The sequence below is a fragment of the Pleuronectes platessa genome, chromosome 8, assembly GCF_947347685.1.
Source record: "Pleuronectes platessa chromosome 8, fPlePla1.1, whole genome shotgun sequence".
Classification (NCBI taxonomy): Eukaryota; Metazoa; Chordata; class Actinopteri; order Pleuronectiformes; family Pleuronectidae; genus Pleuronectes; species Pleuronectes platessa.
In genome coordinates this window covers 27791593-27811824 of record NC_070633.1, presented here as the reverse complement: position 1 = coordinate 27811824, position 20232 = coordinate 27791593, and the positions used below count along the sequence as shown (strand labels likewise).

Here is a 20232-nt window from a genome sequence, read left to right as displayed (position 1 = left end):
ATCTTCCACCATTAAATGTGAACTGTTCCCTCATGACGGTGGCTTTATGTTGCAATGACCTCTTCAAATGGTTTACTGACGTCTGTGCTGCTCATCTGTTTCTAAGTTGATGAAATTGCAAAGAAAAATTATCGAGACATAAAATCTGATTCAAAAGAGCCTGATGATAAGATTGCAAATACAAATATTAGCAAAACAAGTCTATAAAGTTATTATTAGATATAAGAGTGAATCTTCTTTTACCGGAGTTCAAATCAACTTAGGCTGGAGTCGGTCTGCTCTCACCGAGTCTCCTCTCGACTGATTTATCAAATTAACTGACTGAAAAAGAATCGCAGATTGGTTTGTGATGCTTTTTGAGAAGCTTGTTAAATGCTGATTAGGACGATTATAGGATGAGAAACACAGAAACGATTCCGTCTGACGTGGAACACGAGACAGAGAGACGCAGAGGTTCAGGGTAGATTCGCTTTATTGTTGCCACTTAACATTTATCGTTATTTGTAGTTTATTTTTAATTGTCAGAACATAATTTCTTTGCTGTCAATGCAGGAGTGTGAAGAGATTAACTAGAGTCACTGTCAGTGCATTTATCAAAAATAATATGTACAGGTGTAACTTGTAACACTCGTAAATCAGCTGATTTGTTTTATTAGGAATATAATGGAAAAGATGGAAGGTGAAGTAGGACGTACATATTTTTTCCTGGTAATAATCTAATTTAGAACAAAAAGATTAGACAGATGTAATCCGAGCACATTGTTACAGATGCATTTCCTGAGGGTCGTTGAACTTGAGCGTTGTTCCAGATTTGATTGCTTCCTGTAAGCAATTCAAATGTTCCCCTGTCCTGAACCCTGCTCGGCTGTGCACATATTGATAGTGAGAACAATGACTTATACAAGCATGCCAATGTGCTTTTTATACATTTATGACGCTAATTCCACTGAATCATCAGGTACTGGAAGATGATTTTGCAACACTTGCCTCTGTTCAAAGCCTCCACACTTACTGCACAGGGTCAAAGGTAAACATGTAATCACACAGCACATTTTCATACTGAAAAATCATTTGTAATATCATTTAATGCAGGTTTGGTCTATTTCTTCAATATATACTATCCCACTCCTGGAACTAATATTCACTGTTTAAGCATTGACACCTTAGTTTCCCCGCTGTGCTACTTTCTGCCCCTTATGTCAATCTCCCTATAAATACCAGGTCCATCTTTTTCATATGTGGACATATTTGGCAACTAAACCAAAGTGTGAGTCAAAGTGAGAGGAGGTTTGAGGCCTTTTCATCGCTCTGTTGCTCGCTCTCCTCTCTGCTTTACTTTCTCTGATGAAGAAATCGTGGGTGGGACCGAGGATCAGCCTCGGGTCATCTGTCACGCCGTCATGCACCGGACGCCGCTGATCGAATTCTGACAGAACTTCAGGGAATGGTATGTGTCACCGGTCGGTTTTGTCACTCTTAAAATTACAGTTTGGGGCTGAAGGCGGAAACAGGTTTGTCACACTCAATATCTCACATCCGCTGATCAGATTTCCCCATGGCTTGAGAGGATGATGTGTGACGTGGCCTCGGGCGGCGAGACATCGTTCAAATCCGTGAGGTTTTGCCTAAATGTGAAGAAATCCTGATTTCAGCATCACACTGGAAACTGTGTGCATTCATTCTTCCCTTAAATAGCATTAAAGGTCTCACGTCTTCATTTCCATCCTCCAACGCATGGCACCAGATCGTTCGAGGCAGTTTGAGTTACATTTCAAATTAAAAGGGACTTGTTTTATTACTTACTGCTCTGGATATGAAATACCTGGAAGGGGACTGACTGGAAATCACACAGAGGATCAGAGAAAGGGTTTCTGACGTGAGCAGAAGATGAAAGAATGGTGGGATGCCAGGGGACAGAGGGACGGACAGAGAGAGGAGAGGAAGTGGTGGAGTCCAACACCGGAGTCCTTTCTAATGATGAGACACAGTAAACATGCTGTTCAGCTACAGTCGTGCTTTCATCTGCTCACCAATGTAATTCCTGAAAGTGTAAATATGCATTTTTTTTATTTATTTTTGACTCATTTTCCCGAGGCCTTCGTAGGAGTTGAAGTGTGATGAGGGCAAATGTTTGTTGTTGTAACATGAGGTTTTCACTTCAAGCAGAGGTGAGAGTCCCATTTAACTCAAAAGCTTTTCAAGGACACGATTAAACAAACAATGAAACCTGCGGCCGCAGCAGATCAAGGACCATTTAAACAATTACCACCACAGAAATCTATTTTCTGACTCTGCACTTTATGGTCAGATGTTGATTGTTCTCTTGAAAGCAAATGAGAAACCTCTTGTCCTTTTTTAAATATGTCACAATCGTGAATAGTTTCACAGAGTATGCTACAGTTCAGACTGGATTGTTGTCAGAGCTGATGTTTTCTTGTCCTACAGCAGTGAAGTAAGTGGAAGAGATTGAGGTGGATGATGTGCGTATAGAAAACAAGATGGACACCATATTCGGAAGATTCCTGACTCATGTTGATTAAATATGTTCAGGAAACGCTTAGACTTTGAAGGTCAAGGAAAGATCATGACTTGACATTTGTTAGCAAGATAAGACAAAAACTACCGGATGGATGAATGAGAAGGTCGGTGAGAGGATGTGGAGTCAGGGAGTCGGGGAGGGACTCATTTCATTTTGGTGAGGATCTGGATCAGGGAGCAGATCCAGGAAACGTTTTACCTTCGTTAAAAAAATTAAAGTACAATAGATAGATAAAATGTATAGAAAAAACGATAGACTGAATACAATTTACAACATAGCTGATATAACACATGCTCTATAAACCATAGAAGCCAGGCTGAAGTGATTTCATTAATCAAACCGCAAAGACATGTTTGTATAGATATATCAACAACATGTCAATCAAATCTTTGTTTGTGCCAATGTGAAGTTTCAGGTAAAAAGATTTAAAAAAAAAAAAAAACTTTTTAAAGACAAACAACTTGTCTGTGAGTCTCTGACCCTCGTGTGACCTCTACACGTCTCCTCTGCTGTCAGGAGACTCTCAGACAAGAGAATCATCATTAACCAGATGTGGAGTGACCATGACGAGGGAGAGAGAGAGAGACAGAAAGAGAGGGAGAGAGAGGGAGAGAGGGATGCTGCCTCGCTGAAGAGGAGGGACTACGGAGCAGAGAGCGGGTCAATGTCTGCTGTGAGTTCACACTGAGACACATCTCCGGCACCGTCTCTCCAAATATCCGCCGGGACTCCTCACCTCTCCACGAACCCTCCGCGGGTTCCTCCACGAGGTTTCTCCTCCTTCCTCCTCCTCCTCCTCCTCCTCTCACCCACTCCAGGATCTCTCTCCCCTCTCTCTCCACGGACTGTCCCCGGTGCATGTGTCCACGCTCCGGGCGCGCACTGCCCTGTCCCCGCGCCGCTCCGCTCCGCGCTGCCTTTTGCGCACGGACACTTCTCCACGCTGCCGCTCGTGGTCGCATCGGTTCCCCTCCTCCGGTGAGGACTCGACCACCGGCTCCAGCCTCAGCACTGCTCCTTTCTAATCTCCAGTCATTAGTGTCGCGTTGAGCTCGGACTGAATCACACTTTGTGGTTTTTCATTTTTTTTGGCTCATGGGGGATTTAGAGTCGTGACATGCTTTCAGGAGCCGGCGTCTCCACAGAGAAATGGTGAGTTAATCTCTTCTTATTCTCTCGGATAATCAGCCACTGTGCGCGTGGCGCTCCAGTGTAACGGTGACCTCTGTGGGATAAGGTCACGCTCACCTGCTGGAGGAAGTGTGACCTTCCTCATAATGAACCTCAACCTCTTGATCCCTGTGATTTGGACTTTGTGGTGCGCACATGTGTGTTTAAAGTCTCATTGGAAGTCCCCCAATGGATGATGGTGTAAATGGATTATGCGTGTTGTACATTTCCAGACCTCATTGTGTGCACTAATGAATATTTGGTGCGTAATATTGTGCGTAAATCAACAAAGTTAGCTTTTCCTCTCGATGTTGAACGCATAAAAACAGACGGCTCAGTCCGTGTCTGTGTCCTGGAGTCGTTTGACCTCCACGTGTAGAAATCACGCTTCATATCGATGAGTCACAAAGCGGATTGTTTCCATACATGTGATTCCCGGACTCCTTCCGCTGATCAGTTATCTATCGATGAGCAGATCCCTGATCAGTCGTCTGTCACATGTGAAGCAGGAGGCTGCTCTGGATCCTGTCAATTGCTGATGGAAAGTAGATTCAGATTGAAAAGTGTTGGATTAGTGTGAGGGTTGTTGGTTTTAATGCAGCAGCTCATTGTGTTTGCTGCCTTAGAAGCTTTTATTGTCATTTAATCAATTTGCCTTCTTGATGTGTAGTTTGTTGCTCTGCTGCACCTGCTTGTCTCTGAATTTGAATCCCTTCTAACCAAAGCACCTGACAACGCCTTCTTTTACAACATGACTCGCAACGTCCTAGTTGTGTTGTTTCCATAGAGGTGCATGACAAATGTAGCTGGAGCCCACTGGAACCGAAACAGTTTGGGTCTCTGAGGGTAAACGGCAGAAAAGATTTAGGTCTTTTTTTACTAATTTGTTTTTGAGGAAGGAAGTTGTGAAATTCTCAGCGGGTATCTGTCGGCCACATTTTAGATTTGGTTGAATGCTCAGGTTTAAATAAATCAAACGTACCTAACCACAGTTCGGGTCTTTCCCCCGAATCTTAACCAGGATCTCAGAAATGACGTTTAGCCTCATTAGGGTTGAGCTCTGGTCCCCATGTGGTCTACTGTACACACACAAAATGTGTAAATGCTGCACAACATCACAGACACTTGCAGTTTGTTCCGTGACGCTCAGTGACTGACAGCTTGCCAAAGACCAGGTTTAAAATGCCGTCCCTTGTACCTGAAACCCTTTTGCCCTCGACTTATCTTACCAAGCACTTACACAGGGTTGTGTAATACGTATGCATCAGACCTGCGGGGAAACAACCTGCCCGGCTCAAAGGTGCAGGTACAGTGTGTTGTCATGTTGGACTGATATGATGATCAGAGGCTTGTATCATTTACAGCTCACACACACACACACACACACACACACACTCTCCTGCTCGCCCACCAGAGCCTGCAGCTGAAGGAGCATGGGAGACGGGCCTGGAGCGCCGCCAGATTATAGACTAGAAATTGAACAGTCAATGCAAATCACTGTGGGTGCAAGTTAAACATCAGTGTGGGTGTCAGGGTTTTCAATTTGAAGCCTTTCCTCTTTCAAAATGGATGAAATCAGTTAAAAAAGTTTCTCTCTCTCAGCTTATGTAACTCGTGCACACAGATACACAAGCACACACACACACACACACCCCACATATGCAATGGAACAGTACACTCGGTGCACGCAGGGGCATCTGGAGAACAAGATACCCTCTTTTAGATGGGATGCATTAGAAGCAGTTTGTGCCGCCGCAGCAGCTGCTCGCCACAGTTTCTTGAATCGAGTTGTGGATGCGAATCTCTTCGCCCACACGATAACACCAGAGACGCTCTCCTCCAGATGCACTCGTGATTTTATCGACTTTTTGTAGCTTTGATTTCCTGTAGAAAGTCGAGATGTGTTGTTGCATGTTTTTGGAATGTCTGTGTACCGTCGGACTGCCAGTGAAACCAGTGACTAAACCACGAAATGATTCATGGTTGTCTGAATGCTTGTGCCAGGCTGGCTGTGTTTGCACTGGGATTCATTTTCTGTGTCTAAATTTAAGCTTTAGATCTGTTGTGGACAAACAGATTAGTTGATTGGCAGACGTTTATCATAATTGATCAGTTGTTGATGATGAAAATCATTTAAATTTCCAGCCAGTTACTTATTTGGTTTGCATTGAGTGTGTTTTTGTCCACTAGAGGGCAGAATGTAGACGATAAATCATAGACGGTTTATAAAATTGGAACACGTGTCTCTACTTCATCAAATTATCCAGAAATGACTCCAAAATATACCAGATACTAACGCTGCCCTATGTGATGACGTCATTTAATGTTAGTCTCAGGTGTCAATCATGATGTTTATCCCTGTTTTTACAATCAAATGACAAATTGTTACAAAACTTACAAGGAAAGGACAAAATGACTGAATCCATCTTTGTGAAAAAGTTACATGACAAGGATTTCAACTTTTTAGTTTTGGTCATTGTCCCCTTTGTTAACATAGAGGAAGCAGGGTTTATGGTCTATACTTCAGCCAGCCACCAGGGGGCAATGAAGACACTCTGGCTTCACTTTAAATGGCTGTCATGTGTTTAACTCATCAAACAACGTTTACTTTACAAACTTCTCAAGCTCTTACTTCTCCATCAGGTCCTATCCCCTGTTGAAAGACTAGTTTGTAGGTGTTTTTTCGAGCGAGGCAGAAAAACAATGTGCCGGTCTCTTAGTTTGCAGGCTGCTCATCTCACTTGTTTACTCCCCCGACCCCCCGTCGTCTCCTGCTGAGCCGGCAGCGTTTCATCGGGCCGTTGGAACTTGTGTCCTATAGAAAGTCGTTTTCTTTCAGAGGATCAGATCAACACAACACAACACTGAGGAGAAATCAGCTGAAAGCTTCTCAAACCCGTGGGTTGGCTGATTATGAGTAATATGTCTTGTGAGAGCGCTGTTGTTTTTTTTGGGGGGATGGTGTTTATCTCCGTCTCTCTTTATATCTTTAGTGTGATGTGCTTTTTACACTCGTGTGCAGTTTGTCCTCTTTAACATCACGTGGTTCAATGTGCGAGTGTGAGCTGCATTTAGAGCCACTTCCTGTGTTTGTATGTAAAGAATCAATACATGTGTGAAATGAAATGATTCTGTTATTGATGAGTTTGTTGAAACATGGCTCAGAACATTATCCAGTGATGGACATTCTGATGGCTACTGAGTGGAAGGATGGAACATGGGCAAATAAAGAACCAATCACATTCTGGTGTGGGTCTGGATGAAGGGGCGGATCCAAGAATCTTTTCATGTCACTCCCAATACCTGTGCACGTGCAGCCCCCCCCCCCCCACCCCCCCCCCCCCCCCCCCCCCCCCCCTCCCCTCGATTCCAACAGGTTGAATTAATTCTGAGGTCATTCCCCACTCTCCACAAAATCTAGTGACAATTGTGTCAGGAGAAAACTCATAACAATATGTCCTATACAAGTTAATTAAACATATATGCAAATATTAAGCTTATTTAGTTATTGAGCAGAGTGTAGTCCATTAAAGCAGCAGTGTGTCGTTTCCATCTTGCAGGGAAACGTAAAGACGTCAGCGTCATTTTGTTTCCTCCGCTTCATCCATTAGTTTCACTTTGTCACGCACGGATATGGAACGATCGAGTGGGTTTAAGGACCAATTACAAAGCGCTGACATCGTGTGTTTGGATGTGGCCCGTTTGCTTGTCTTAATTACCGTTCATTATTCAGTCTGACACGTCATTAGGTTCTCTCTGGGCGGAGGCAGTGTGTGTTTGTGTGCATCAGACACCAGAGATGTGTTTCCCTCCCTCGTGTCAGCTTCTGTCAGCGTGGGAGCTGCGGTTGTGTAGCAGCTAAATTAATGCTTTTCATGATGGTCAAAGAAATGTGCTGATTCAGGAATCTCTCTGAGTCGATGCACAATACAAATATGTCAGTTTGATCCATGGTTACTGCCACTTTGCAGTTTTTGTTTTAATCTCGGCTCCGGCACTGAAGCCTTTCCCATTTTGAATCCTGCCCTAAAAACAATGGAAATGCCAGATTCAGTTGGATTCCAGATTGAAAATGTGTTTGGACGTTGCCTCAAAATATGTGCCAAAAAAAGATACAGAATTGATGTTAACAATTCAATCAGAGTAAATATTCACGCACTGTTTCATCACTAGTCAGTTTGTGAGCTGCTGTTTTGAAGCCGGAATGAACATCAGCTGTATCGAAGACTTGAAACTAGAGATTGAGACATAAACTCTTCAGGAAAATGTTTACTGACGTAATAAATAAAGTGAAAAGTAGAATTATTTGCACATCACAATGAGCCTCCCTCTCTCTCTCTCTCTCTCTCTCTCTCTCTCTCTCTCTCTCTCTCTCTCTCTCTCCCCCCCACACAGACTGTGCAGAGTGATCTAATTGAGCTTATGTAACACTCCAGCAGTTTGGGTCAGTAGCTGCATCTGTCACACACCCACATACACGCGAGGCCAAATATAAAGTGTTATGGATGAATATCAAATTAGAAAATAAAAGACGCTCGTTACCTTCTGCTGTTGTAATAACAGTGAATAAACCACAGACTGTAAATAGAGACGGACGCTGTGTCTCCTTTTCCTCCCACTATCTTAAAAATGAAGCCCAGATATCTCTTTAAATTATTATTCATGTAATTCTGGTGCCAGAGATCGTGCTGTAGTGATCGTGGAGCTGTGGTGTCAAGGTCGACCAATCACGTGTCAGTCTCAGCTGTCAATCATAACATGTCATCTGGTTGTTATATCATCAATTTAATCAAACTTATCAGAAACATGAACATTTGGACATCAGTGTATGAAACTATCAATGTGTTTGAGGTCTATTTTACTTTTTTCTCTTGGCCCATGTCCCATCTGCTTACATGGAGGAGGAAGGTTTTATGACATATGCTGCAGCCAAGCCACCAGGGGGAGATCAAGATGCTTTGTTTTCACTTTTGGGAGCTGTCATTTTCATAATGAAGTCAATGAAGGAATATAATGCCATCTGTTTGGTTGACATGGACACACACACACACACACACACACACACACACACACTTGCACACACTGTCGAGGATCAATAGTCACTATCTCTACCCCTGACCTCTCTCTCTCTCTCTCTCTCGCTGTAGCCCTCACACCTGTCACAGTGACATCGCCGTGTGTGAGGTGCTACGCTGCATTATTCATTTTAATATAAACATTTATTATTTATCTAAAGAATTTATTGTTTTAATAAGTCGGTTCCATGTGAGATGTGGAGGCTGCCTGAAGTTAAAGGCTGAACCTGCAGAGCTCGACCCCACGTGTGGTCGTTTTCTGTATCGAGAGAAACACACACACACACACACACACACACACACACACACACACACACACATTATTCTTAAACATGAGCACATGAAGTGATTTGCATATTCCTCAGCTGCGTCGGGATGAGGTGGAACTCTCCCCGATCCTCTCGGGCTGTTGTGCGAGTTGAGGTAATTACCTCCAGTCCTTGACACGCTCCGCTGTCAGAGCTGCTCCTGAACGCAGCTTCGACTAAACACTCCGAGGCTCCGAGCCGTCCTTCACAGGGGGGGGGGGGGGGGGGGGGGGGGGAGAGCCGACAGTGTGGGAGGAGGAGGAGTGTCTCCGAAAAGTGTTTTTAATTTTTAAGAGAGGACACCAACTGTCCCCTTGGAGTCAGTCGAGTCTGTTCCTACTTCCATCATTCACAAGCGGGAGATTCTTAACTCACAACATCTCAGAAATCTTATTTTGTGTTAGATTTGTTTAATCCTGTTGACGATTGAAGCAACAAGGAAACAAACAGGATAAGAAGGTGACTCCCTGTTGGATGTGTATTGTCTGTGTCCTTGTGCACAAATGCACATCGGCTGCTGTGAGTCTTGTATTGTGCGTGAGCCGAGCATTACCGTCGTGACCTGTTCACTTAAGAGACGACCGGAGAAAGCAAAGAGAGTAGGTGGATGATAAAAACGACTTTGTGGGGCCAGTTAAAGAGAAGAGGAAGAGTCACTAAGAAGCAGAGAGAGAGAGGAAGAAAAGAGAGAGAGAGAGAGAGAGCGACGGCTGAGACGAGAGTTAAAGAGCAGATAAAAAGGAGAGAGAGAGGTTTTTATTTTTGGGTGTTTGACCTCAGGCCGTACGTCAGAGAGCACGGACGACTTCATTCAGCCAAAAACAAAGCAGGGACGTTTCCTGACAGCGTGTTATGAAATGTTAGAACTCCATTAGTGGATGGCTTTTTAGTTTCTAATAGATTTCTGCTGCCGCTGCTGCTGCTGTGTGTGTCGATATGTATTTATCTGTGTGTGTCGATAAGTACCGAGCTCGATACAAAGTGCTCATGAACTGGCAAAATAAAAAGGCCTGAAGCATAAACATGCACTTTGAATATCGGGTGAATGTATAAAGTGTGAGCTGCTTTGTGGCTGGTGCAGGAAAACCAGGTTATCTGCACCATCTGAAAACAAAGAGGTGTGAGAGTGAGGAGGGAAAGAAATCCTGGAAACATAGAAACAGACTCAGATCTTAGAAATGTACGGAGGTGTGAATATTTTCAGGTGTTTTCTTCAGACTGGGAATATGGTTCATGGTTTTTGGTCCAGGTTTGACCAATCACGTTAGAGCAGGTTTGAACACACTGACCGAGACGCATCGGCTTTCAGCTTTTTAAGTGATCTACATTCATATTCAGATATCTGTTATTAGATATGAGTCAAAATGTCGCCTGGACCTTATTCACCTTCCAAAGGTTTGTGTTTTCTGTGGAGAAACGTTTGACCTGGAGTCTTGGCCTGGACCGTCCCACTTTAAGATCATTTCTATTAACATAAATCCGCTTGTGTCATTTGTAGTGTGTGTGTGTGTGTGTGTGTGCATCTCTAGCAGCCTGTGATATTAAATCCAGCAGACCTGAACATCCGAAATGACTTTCAAATGTAGATTAATTGGATCTTGTTTCCTAAATGTTTTCATTTTCTCCTCTGACACTGAATTAACCCTCCACCTCAGTGAAGCAGTTTACATCAAACTCCAACACTCAGATTCTGTTCACTTACACAAACCTTCCTTAAAGGCAGTAGAAGTCATTTCATCGGCTCCTCGTTGAAAACCTCCTCCTCGTTCACTCTCTCTCTCTCAGTCGCTCCAGATGAGAGCGTCTGCTACGTTCCCAAAAAAAGTGAGAAACCAAATGTTCCCTCATTATTTATGCATGCGGGCTGGAGGCTGGTGGAGTCGGCTGTCACCTCCAATGAGACTCAGGCGCTTTCTTCAAGCTGAAACACGGGGAACTCTTCTCCTCGGCTCCTCGTGTCGGCTCCTCCCTGAATCGCTCTGTGTCCAAAGGATTTTCCTGTGTATCTGCTGAGGGGCTTTTTGCTGTTGATTCTGCAAAAGAGTTTTAATCAGGTCAAACCGCTTCTTTTGAATATTGTAATTTAATTGTGCCGTTGTTTGGTTCAAACTATCTTTGTCGTCTTGGAAGGTCGAGAAGATGCGTGTCCAGTTATCTGCTGCTTCTCACCACAAGAATTCAAAATGATCTTTCACAGAGAGCATCTGCATTTCATGACCCACAGATTGTTGATGGGGTTAAAAATCTTCTCAAATATAATAAATTAATTATTTAATTAACTCATCAACCATTTGGGGAATCCAATAATTGTCTGAGTGACTTAAAAATGTAACATTCCTGAGTTCCATGTTTCTAAATATGTGAGAGATCACAGTTTATCTTTAATTATTTAGGGTTATAAAAGCTAGATCACATAAAAATACATATTTCATACGGCTCGGAAATTGCAAAGACATTTTGTTGTTCCAAATTTTTTTTAAATAATGTTACACAGTAGAGAGCTCAGCCTTTGTGTTTGTGGAAACCTGCCTCATCATCTATGTTCTGCTGATGAAGGGAATCAAAGTGTTGAAGGATTGGACGTGTGATCGATTATTATGATTTCTGATTGAACAAACTGCTGCTGCAGCCGACCTCATCCTCCTTATTAATAAAAACACATTTTCATTTTGCTGCCATCTCCCTACTCACATTTACATTCGTCTGAAGCTTTTATCCTCAATTTATTATGTAGAGTTACTTTAAAACGATCACAACTTTCAGCTCCTTTCATTCGTCTTCCTCTTTCTGAAAAGGTTAAATGTTCTTTAATGCCGCGAGCTAGAAACGCCGAAGACCCGAGACTCTGCCATGTTTCATAAAGTCAGTAAATATTTCACGGTGAGTCGACCTGAGCAACGACCCATGATCCCCACTCCATTTCAGAGATGTTCACCCAGAGGAGCAGAGGAACTCTTTAACAAGCTGCTAATATCAGAGCCAAGAGCCAAGCAGAGCAGAATGGAGAAGAACATGAAGGTGAGAAAATACATCAAATAAGAAGCAAGGGAAATGGAAACTGCTGCAGGAGGAGAAATTCAGAGCTGATACAGATAAAATTTTATTAATCTTCAACACACAAGAATCCAGAACTATTGCAGACATTTCTTTTAAATATTATCTACATATTGTCACTGAGAAACCTGGATGAGAACATTTTCTCTTCCATCATTTCCTTAATATTCTTGAAAGAAAATGTGATTCTTATTATAGAAAGAAAATAGTTTTTACCAACATAATTCCCTTTTTTTACACCCAAGTTATTTAACATTTTTAAACTTCAGTTGATCTGCTTCTTTAATAAATTCGTTAATAGTTGAACACTTTCTCTTTTATAATAAGTGTTCTAGGAAATAAGCAATGTTACCACATCAATTTAGATATTATTGAAGATGCAAGTGATATTTCTTCTTCTGGTTCTGTCAAATTTGGGTAAAGTGAGTTAACTTGTCAAAGTAGAAAACAGAAGTTGATACAGAGAAATGTTTTCACCTGTTGCTCATATAAGAAGGAGAATTCAATATCAAAATTTACAATATCAAGAAACAGTTGCATCTTGCATCATTTGAGCCGCTGCCCTTCCTGCAGCCTTGTGGACTTTACAGCTGGTTAGCTTCATCACAGATATGAATATTGGTTTTGATCCTCCCATTTGATTCTCCATCACTCTGGTTTATGGAAGCTGCAGTTTAAGGAGCCTCTGAAGTGGGACAGTTGCACCGATGTGACACCATCCGTCTTCAAACGCAGCCTCAGAAGGAAGCAGGACACAGGTTCTCTTCTCCTGAATTCATGACCTGAACTCTCAGCCTCACATCGGCCGAGTGTGAAGCCGATCAGACGAGCCGCCAGATTCTCCAATTTAGAGTGAGATGAGTAAACGTCTCAGATGTACGGAAGTTGACTGAAGTGTATGTGTGTGTGATTGTGTGTGTGTGTGTGTTATGGCCGAGGAGCCCTCGGCCATATAAAAATATCACTTTATGTTTCAGATGCTCTACATGAAAGCTGACTTCAAAGGGGCTGAGGGCTGCATGTGCATTGTTCTGAAGAATGCACACCTGAACACACACACACACACACACACACACACACACACACACACACACACACACACACACACACACACACACATTTTATGACTAATATAAAAGGCGATAAGAAAATTATAAAAAGACGGTCAAAGACATGTGAGGTTTGGTGTGAGTTACACGCTGAATGAGACCATGAGGTCACTAAATCACCAGGTTGTGACTGTAAGGTTAATTTAAAGGTGCTCTGGTGGTGAAGCTGCAGAGGGGCCGTGTGTTTCTGCAGCTCTGTTGGACATATTTGGTCTCTACTGGACCAACTGTTTACCCAGACGCTCTAAAGAGGCCGGGAGTCAAGCACCGAGCTCGGCACTGTTTATTTTTCCTCCGCATCCGACCCGGTGCAGATACATGGAACGAACACACGTGGAGGAACCGAGCCGGTCCACGTCGTGTCTGAGTTCTTCTATTTTTATCCAGATGAGACGATCGGCAGTGAGTCCGACGCGGAGCCGCAGATCTGAGATCAGGCTGTTGGCTCTGCAGCGGTGCAGGCAGGAGCTTCAGTGTGAAACTCTAGTAGGTGTTGAAAAGCCTCCTTAAGTTCTGTTTACAGCAGACGGGTTTAACCAGCGCAGATCGGCCAGGCTCTTAGTGAGGCAGCGTGAGGCCGAGGAACAGAACAGATCCTGTAAATATGCACCTCTCTTAGATTGAACTCATTCTAATATATATTTTTAAACTTAATATACGACAGATTTAGATGTTTTCCCCTGAGGAGCCGATCATCTGTCCTTCTGACCCTGGAGGAGACCTTTAGAACAACCTTCTCTGTTTCCTCATGAACTCTTGTTAAATCAGAGCCGGTTCCAGACATGAACTCTGGGAAACGTCTGGACTGTCTCGTCTTCTCTCCTCATATGAAGGACGCAGCAGGAGATTGTCCGTGTCAGGCTCGTTCTCAACAGCAGAGACGTGTGCCCGTAGAGCTCGTCTGGCGTCTGGGTCGAGCAGCAGGAGGCAGGACGTTCTATTCACTTTCATTTGTTCAGCCCCAGATCTCAAGACTTCATCTGTATTCTCACAGGGACTCTGACACGTTCACCAGAGGGAGCAGGGAACAGTTCTGTAGAATGTCCTCAGAAACTGACACAGAACCTGTAGATAACTTCAGGAGGTTCAGTAGAGAACTAAACTTCCCCAGTGAGGTTCCCGTGGTAGAGAACGTGATGAGGAGAAATCGGCGGCTGGATTATTTTCCGAGCCAGCGATTGAAACGTTAAATTTCTTCTGTCTCTTTTGTGATTGAAGCAACAAAAGCACTTTGGTTAATGTCACGAAAAGACGATGGTTTTGATTAGATGAACCCCCCCCCCCCCCCCTTTGTCTTACATTAGGAGGTAATGAAACCAAATACGTGAATTCGAGTTTCCTCATTACGTTAATAGAAAAGAGGATCTCGTGGTAATTATCTTTGCTGTTTGCTAATTGGGACGCTGTAAATTTAATATCTGTGAGACACTAAATTATTTAATTATTGAACTGATCGTGGAAGAGTGTTAAATAATATGATAAATCATAGTTTATGCTGATAAGATACTCACGAGAAATAATTTGAAGCTTAATATTTTGTTCTTTTATGACTGTGGAGGAGGAAGCTGCAGATTCAGATGCAGCTTGTGCAGCGTTGGATTATCTGTTGACCACAGTGGAGGAAACGAGAGGAGAGTTATATGACGGCTCTGCAGAGTAAACACACTCCATGGGCGGGAGACGAGTGTGTGTGTGTGTGTGTGTGTGTATGTGTGTGTCTGTGTGTGTGTCCACCTCCTCCACGGTGAGGAGCAGGTTCCAGGTTTTACATCCAAGTAGTTAAATAAGATGAAAAGTCTAAAATGTTCCAGAACCATTTATTGACTCTCAAATCAAAGATATGATTTTCCAAGCTGTTCCACTTTGAGCCAGATGTTGAAAAGGAAAACATCTAAATCAATATGTTTACATGCACTAAATATCCTTGTCTGAATGTGGCCACTCACCCAGAGAACCACGTCCAGTTCAGATCTTTCCCATTAAAACCAGTTCAATGCACAGGTTGGATCCTCAGAGCTGCTCTTCATGTGCAGGTCAGAGCTTCGCCACCAGCTTCACATTCATGTTTCTGTGTGAGTGGGTGAACGTGATGCTTTGAGAAGAGCTTTGTTCTCAGGACTGAAGTGTTAAATCGACCATCTGGGAAACTACCACCTCCAAAACCTGAAATATCACTAAAGAAACAGAACTGAAGTGAACTGGTCTGTATTTACATCGCACTTCTCTCGTCTCGATGACTCAGAGCACTTTCACAGAACAGCTTATTGCCTTTCATCCACTGTATTGAATATTTATCATCTTACACCTCATGTTGCAGAAAGCCTGATAAAAACTTTTACATTGCCCAGGTCATTTATCCTTTAAAGGACGGATGTGGAGTTCTTGGTCCTAAATGAAGAAGTAAAAGATTTCCCATACAGATACCAACTTTAAATAGAAGTTCTCACACGTATGTGAAAGGTTCATACTGGTCAAACTTTAACAGCCAACCGATAGTTTGGTCATGCTCTGGGATTTTCCAGTAATAAAGTTTTAGAAAGGAAAATATCCTGCAAATAATTTGCTTTGAATTTACTGATGGTGCAGTAAATGGTTATTATTATGCCCAGTTTCTGTACAAAATGGAAAATTGTGATTTGGACTGAATTAAAACAAATTTGTCAAAAGAAAATTTGTAAAATTTTGACATTTAAAACACTTTTGGCTCTTTAAATGTATTTAAACCACCAGAATTAAGTGGAATTCCACAATAAAGTGAGGAATTCGAGCCGTGTGTTTCCACTGCAGACGTAACATCTCAGCTGTTAATCTGTGAATCAGTCGTAGGAACCTTCTGTCGAGGAGAAGATTAGATTCAAACCCTTTCCAGCTGCATGCAGGAGGAACATTTGCCAAACTCCAGGTTTGGAGAGGCCGGCAGGCGGAGCTGGCACGGTGCACAGACACACACTCTGTGCTGTGCCACCTGGCATCCAGTGCTCTGCTCCTTTCCAAACATTTGCTTTCCTGTGTCTGTGTGAAGACGGCTGAGAGGTGGGCAGAGAGGCGACAGGTGAGAGGCAGGAGAAGAGGCTTCACACGCAGCAGGAGGAATGAGACGCTGACATTTCAACACAGTCTGATTGAAGTAGATTGTGTTTTTATGTGTTTTTATCATCTCATATCAGGTTTAGCTGTGAAACTGTGAGTTTGAACCTGAGGTCAGAATATTGATATTTGTGTTCAGGCCTCGAACGAGACAGAAACATGAATCTCGGCCCTGAAACAGGAAATAAAACGCTTCCCAAGAAACAAGAGACTAACCGGCCTGATGGTGGCGCTGTAATTGAGACACTTCTATGCAATTTCATAAACGATATTCATAAATAATCATTTTTCAAAAAACAGGTTAACAAAGCGCTTCACTGACATAAAAACAAACAGTTTAATTACACATTTGAATAAGTTGATGCAGGAGACAAAGGATATAGCATCTGATTAAAGGTTTAATGAATTTGAAGATTGCATTTTTAAATATTAGTGGAGCTCTCGCAGGAGAAGCCCGACCCAGTGGAGTAACGTCTGGTGAACTGATCAGAACCAGCAGAGGTTTGAAGGTTGACGTCTGCTCGGTGACGCACAGAACTTCAGTGATTTAAGAGGGAATAAGATTTCAAATACTTTCGAGTTCTCTTTGGAAAAAGTCAAAGTCGGTTGAGTGATATCTGGAGCCCGGTGAGTAACGATTTGCAGTAATCTAGATATATTACAGTCGTCATTATGGTCATAATATCCTCAGGCCGTGTTTTTGGAAATAAGTTGTTTTAAAGCAGTTTGAGCCCGAAACACAAACGACCACAATCATCCTGCTGGAGAGGAATTTATCTGAGTGTCTCTGCTCCGGGGGAAAGTGTTGACCTCGGTCTGAAGGGCTGTGTGGAGAAGTGCAGGTGGGTGTGGTTCATCAGATACCAGCTGATAACTCCAGACGCCTGGACAAGCTCCCTGGAGACAGACAGACAGACACACAGACACACACACAGAGACACACACTCACACAGAGACACACACAGCCGGCTGCAGCCTCCTCCATGTAAGCATGACTGTACCTTGGTTGCCACCGTTCAGACTTTTACTCCAAAACGCCCAAGATGGAGCCGTTTGAATCCAGGACACTCGACCTGGAGACGTGGCCTCCATCTTTATTTACAACACATAATCCTCTAGATTCTTCATTTCTTTCAATGCTCCATTGACCTTTGACTTTTGACTATTTTATCAAAGAACCAGATGTTTTTCAACACATTTCATCTTCCACAATGAGAAGATGTACGGTCTATGGTTTTGAAATCGGATATTTGCTTCTAGCTAAATCCTTTTTTTTATATGTGCCTATAAAAACGATTTATTGCAGCTCAGTCGTGGAATCTGGGCGCAGTTTTATCACAGATGACCTGATGGCTCGGCTGATTACTCGTCTCCTTTGTTTCTCTCTTTTGTTTCTCTCTTTGTTTCTCTCTTTGTTTCTCTCTTTGTTTCTCTTTGACCTCTTTGTTCGGCTCGACTGGAAACGAGCGTCGGTGCTCACTGCAGACAGAAGAGAAATTAAAAAGCAGGGGGGCAGAGGAAAGAGAGCTGGGAGAGAGTTCGGCATGAAATGAAATGAGGACGAGTAGGAGGATAGAGAGCAGAGGGTAAGAGCTGAGAGGAAGGAAAAGATGGATGCTTGGTGTTTGAGTTGTGTGCAGCACCAGTGCACTTTGCCTGGGAGGGTCGTCCATGTGTACTGGATGCACTGGCTGGACTTCCGCTCCATCTGAGACGAGGGTGGTCGCTTCCAACCCACAACAAACTCTCTGCTGGAGAGAGGGAGAGAGAGAGAGCGAGAGAGAGAGAGCGAGAGCGGGAGAGAGAGAGCGAGCACATTCCAGGACTCGAACACGAGTGCACGGACGCCCCGTCTCGCTGTGTTTACCCTCGGTTGTGAGGTTGGTGAGAAGTCATCGGTTTATCCTGGCAGGGCTGAGTGTGCAGCCGGTAGCAGCAGGATGAGATGGCACCAGCCGGAGCTCAGGAAGTTTCTCTCTGCAGGAAACGTACCGACTGAAATCACAGCTCGGTCACATGGAGTCAAATCTCAAGATCCTCCAGATCACAAGAGCCTGTGGGGCACGGCCTCCCACTGAAGGCCAGGTCAAAGTTCACCGAGGTTTATGGTCTTTATTTTTAAACTCACTCATTCACACACACAGTCACACAGTGCATCTACGTGCAGCACTTTATCAATATGAGCAGTTATGGGGTTTGGTATTTTGCCCAAGGACACTTCAGAATCTAGTATGGGGAAGACTGGGATTGAACCGTCAACCTTCTGGTCAGAGGGCGGCCGCTCAGCCGGTTGAACTGAGCTCGAAGCCACGATCCTGATCTGCTTTGCCACAGGAAGCGAATATGTGAACAGGAAACATTTGCGTTTGATATAAGACGTTGGAATCAGAAGCTTATCATAAGTAATCAGAATTGTGGTTTGATATTTCATAGTTTAATCATAAACTTGGCTATAAACAACAAATAAGCATTTTTGTGTAACATCTACTCACAGAAAACTTGATCTTGTCTGCATTGTTTATTCTGTAGAAAAAAGTTATGAAATCTGCAAATATATAAAAGCGTTTCTGAGGCTCACATTTAACTATTCTATTAAAGTGCTGTTTATTAGTTTGAACGTGGATTTATTACTTGTAGATCAGATCTTAATTTGACTTTAATAGACTGTGGTGCAACAAGACACTGTTTTTCTACATTTGACAATAAAACCAGATTTGTTTCACCGATGGAACAAATTGACTCACTGGAAAAAAGTAAGTTTACGACATTAAACTACAGAAGTGTTTTCTCAGCATGAGCTCATAAAACCAACCGACCGAAAACCAATCCACTTACAAATCCTGATCTTCCACAGTTTCTTATTCCTGGAGCCGAATCTGGATTGATGCTCGGCTTCTCCTCCGTCCTCTCCGCGCTCGGTTTCCCGTCAGCAGTCGTAGATTTATTCAAAGCAAACACAGATTTAATAGCCTCAGTATTTCAGCCGGAGTTTTGGATAACAACATCCAGCGGTGGATATCCCCCCCCCCCCCCCCCCCCTGGTCGGCAGCCCTCATTCCCGCACAGCGTCCAGTCGGCGTCCCGCTGCACGTGAGGCTCCGTGGGGGGGGCTTATTTTTAGCAGAGCTCCAATAGCAGATGATTTAACAGGACGTGGTTCCCAAATTCCCATCATGCACTGCTCCCTGGGAGAGCTTTCTGTCATCCGCTAACACATCAGCAAACCGCACATTAATCTTGTGATTGAGCAGCGACCAGAGAGCCACTGTGGTGATAAACACAGACGTGATGGCTTTTATGTTTTGAGATTTGAATCATTATCGACGAGGGACTGAGCAGAGGCGGCTTTCCTTTGTTATTTTCATCCTGTGAAGCTTTTACTTTCTAAAATTAGAGTTTATTATCCCCCAGTGACGAGGCCCTTGAAGTCTTGTTTTGATTTATTTGTTGTTTTTTATATTTTTTAAAGAGCAAAACTCGTTTTTAATAAAGCAGCCTCAGGAACAAGGTCGAGACTGAAAATGAGAAATGGAGTTAGTATTTAATGCTTTAAATACATTTGAATATGATGTAGTATAATTCCCTTTTAAAAGCAACAGCATTGCATATTAATAGGTTTTAAACACTGCAGCTCCAAGGTTCATACAACTTGTATAATCTGGAGAACAAGTGAATTTCTTGGGATGTGACCTTTAGGAAAACACAGGATTCATTTCCTCGGTGAAGCAGAACGTCTCGACTTCATGAAGGGACTCGACCCCGTCGTCTCCGCTTCGCTTTCAGCCCGACGCGCTGCGGCTGAAGAGACGTTCACCTGACAAGTTCGATCAAGTGCACCTGATGCACACTTGTGTTGCTGCTGGAGTGTCTGGTAGAATAAATCAAGCGCT

General features: G+C 43.3%; 1 protein-coding gene across 1 annotated transcript in view; it reads left to right on the top strand.

Moving 5' to 3' along the window:
- The first annotated feature begins 3505 nt into the window (after window positions 1-3505).
- Window positions 3506-20232, top strand: part of htr4 (5-hydroxytryptamine receptor 4) — a 69157-nt gene continuing 52430 nt past the window's right edge. The window contains exon 1 of the mRNA XM_053429524.1: window positions 3506-3691. The gene's annotated coding sequence lies outside the window, so the exon portion shown is untranslated. The remainder of the gene's footprint in view (window positions 3692-20232) is intronic.